At 34.3% G+C, this 3,235-nt stretch overlaps 1 long non-coding RNA gene across 1 annotated transcript; it reads left to right on the top strand.

Annotated features, from left to right (window-relative positions):
- The first annotated feature begins 647 nt into the window (after positions 1-647).
- Positions 648-2,794, top strand: LOC113096025 (uncharacterized). The gene is made up of 2 exons (XR_003288447.1): positions 648-697; positions 2,119-2,794. It is a non-coding gene; the product is annotated as an uncharacterized LOC113096025 (long non-coding RNA).
- The last annotated feature ends 441 nt before the right edge of the window (positions 2,795-3,235 follow it).

Here is a 3,235-nt window from a genome sequence, read left to right as displayed (position 1 = left end):
ATTTAAAAAAAAAAAAAAAAATTAACACCTACACACAATCATTCATTACCCAACACACTTTCCCATATCCCTGTTTATCCTCATAATCTATTAAACAAACCTGTTTCCCTTAAGAAAGTTAACAATAATCTAACCTGTGCTCTGTCACTATGCTCATCAGTCCTGATAAATTTAATTCCTTTTTTTTTTTTGTATTATGTTGTTGTAATGTTCTCTGTCTCTATTTTTGTTATTTGAAAATTATTGTTTTGTTCTAACTGTTTTAATAATAAAAAAAAAAAAAAAAAAAAAAAAAATTAATTCCTGAACCCCTAATTCCCTCAAATTATTCTCCTATTGCGTTTATCAAACAAACGAATGTGTTTTAGCGCCACCCGCTGGACTGGAGAGTGAAGCGGCGAGAAGAGGATGGTTTTTTCACACCAGACGCGAAGAGATGGGTATAAACCTTTCTTTTACTGTCTATGGTATAAACGGAGGTCGGAGCCAGCTCCAAATGGGCGGGTCAGCTCCAAATGGGTGGGACTTCAGCTCCAAGTGGGCTGAACAAACCTCCAGAGTCTTTTGATTGGTTTATTTAATGTCATGGGGTTAATGCACGCTGCAAATCCCCACCCACCGGGAAAAAAAAAAAAAAAAAAAAACGACGTCAACGTCCCAAGGTTTTTCAGCGTCAAGAAAGAGGAATTTGAATGGGGTAAGTTTAGAGTTGTACAACGTTTTACAAGTTGTGAAAAAGTGCAGTATCTTGGCGGTTGATGTTTTAGTCTTGACGTAGTTAAATCATGATTACAAGTTCATTGCATTCCAGTTTGAAAATGGGAGGACATTCATGTGCAGTTTTTACCTTCAAAACTCATATATGCGATTATTCCGAGATCACGTTAAAACAGCATTAGCAGCACAGATAAATTACATCTTTATTGTGTCTGTTACCTTTTTGTGCTAAATATTTCTGCAATACATATTTAGGATTTACGCTGCAGATTATGGACACTGAAGACCATAAGCATGTGACTAACGTTACGTAAAATATGTAGGCGTATTATAACTGCACTGATATTTAAGCGATCAATAACTATTTATAGATTTAGTACAGTGTTCCATAAGAATGAGTCTTAGTTAAAACTCCTAAATGATTATGCTGGACTTTAACAAAGCTGGTCATTGTTTCAAAACCTGCTGTTATATTTTTAAAATGTTATCTATTTTTTACGTGTAACGTTAATTCAAATAATGTAATGCAATTGAAACATTTGGTTTAATTACCAAATTCATTTTTCAATAACAGTGGATATATGAAGATCACTGCAGTGTCCACTACCATGCATTACATATCAACAGTAGCCTATAGTAAAATTCATTTTGTCATTGTAGTAAACACCAACAAACAAAAACATTGTGTAAACTTTGTGTTACAGAAAGTTCAAGTCTGGGTGGCCAGAAGTTAAATTTCAATGACCTGGTTACCGCCTCTCTCTGCAAACCCAAAGGATCACTTTCCTGATTTTGTTGTTCTTTCAACCATTTTTTGTTCTTTATATGCATCAAGATGTGTAATTTATTGTGTCTGAAGAATTTTGACTAATGTGTGTGTGTGGGTGGGTCTTTGTGTGGATAAATTATGTTCATACTTTAAAGGTGGACATTTGCAACATCGCTTGTCCCTAAAATTGCTCCAGGGGTATGGTCAGAGACTGTCCTAAATGACAAATGTTGGAATGTAAATGACATTACATTCTGTATCGTCTCACTGTACTTTCATTAATGTTATCATTGTACTTTAGTTAATGTTAACTTGTCAACAGTGAATTATTTTACGATGTCATTGGACTGAATGTTTAGTGACTAATGACACTTCATTCCAATAAAAATATAATGCATAGCCTTGGAATGAAAGCAGCAGCAAAGTGTTCCAATGCTGATAAAAATCAAGCAGGTTAAAACCTCAGGTTCCTTAAATATCTATTCTACCGGACAGTATGGGGTTGGACAGATTTTGTAATGGTTTTGAAGTCTGATGCTCACCAGGCCTTCATTTATTTGTTCAGAAATGCAGTAGAAACAGTCATATTGTAAATTGTAATAATATTTTACAATAACTCTTTTCTATTTCAGGCAGCAGTGGATCTACCCCAATCAGCATTAACGGGACCCCTGTGGAGAGAGTGAGCAGCTATGCAAATGCCCTGCAAAGAGTAGCTGAGCGCATCTCCAGAACATCTCTCCCCTCTCTGCAAGAAATCCACACCAGGAGATGTAAATCTAGGGCTGTTAAGATCCTTGAAGACCCCACACACCCTGGAAATCTGCTACAGTCAGGCAGACGCTTCTGCAGTCTGATGGCAAAAACAGAGAGGCTCAGGAGGAGTTTCTTCCCTCATGCTATCAGACTACTAAACATGGACATTAAACACACTGAACTTTATAGACTAGTTGTTTAGGGCTACCCAATAACTCACTGCACACTGCACTTTTTTGACACAACCTAACTATGCAACTCCTCCTCACTGCACATTGTTTACATCTCTGCACATCATCTGTGTAGCAGTTTCTGTGTATCATCTCTACAAATAATCTGGGTAGTAGTTTAATAGTTTAATATTGTGTATATTTCATTATTTGTATTTAATTATCTCCCCCCAAAAAAAACTTTTTATTTTTTTCCTGTTGTTTCATTATTTGTATTTAAATTTTCTCTTATTTTTTGCACAGTCTAAAAAGAGTATGCCAGACCTATATTTCACTGCTTTTTGCATGTCATATAACAAATGAAACTTGAATTTTGAATGGTGTGGAGCGTTACCTGTGATTGAGTTGGTGATAAAAAGGAGATTGAGAAAACAGTGTCTTAAATTGGACTTTAGTACCATTAATATTTTCCTCTTAAGTCTTGGAATGTCTTTTTTTATATCATTAATTCTCGTATTACTATTTAGATTATTTTTCTTTTTTTTTAATTAAATGTTTATTTGTCAAATTTACTTCAATGTGTGGCCTTTTGTAATGTTGTTTCACCTAGAGCCAAGGGGGTTGTAACAATCTAAACAATATAATTCTCCCTCAGATTTCAAACTTGCATTAAAGAAAAACATTAACATACAGTAAACATTTTATTGCTTTAAATTACTCATTCATTTTCTTGAAACTGATGTAATTATGAAATGAATATCATTTAATATATTTGAATATTTGCAGTTGTCACAAAATAAAAAAAAAACCTCTTGTTAATAAA

Source organism: Carassius auratus, unplaced genomic scaffold (genome assembly GCF_003368295.1).
Source record: "Carassius auratus strain Wakin unplaced genomic scaffold, ASM336829v1 scaf_tig00215844, whole genome shotgun sequence".
NCBI classification, from domain to species: Eukaryota; Metazoa; Chordata; class Actinopteri; order Cypriniformes; family Cyprinidae; genus Carassius; species Carassius auratus.
The sequence above is the reverse complement of the archived record's forward strand: the minus strand, read 5'-3'. Positions and strand labels throughout refer to the sequence as shown.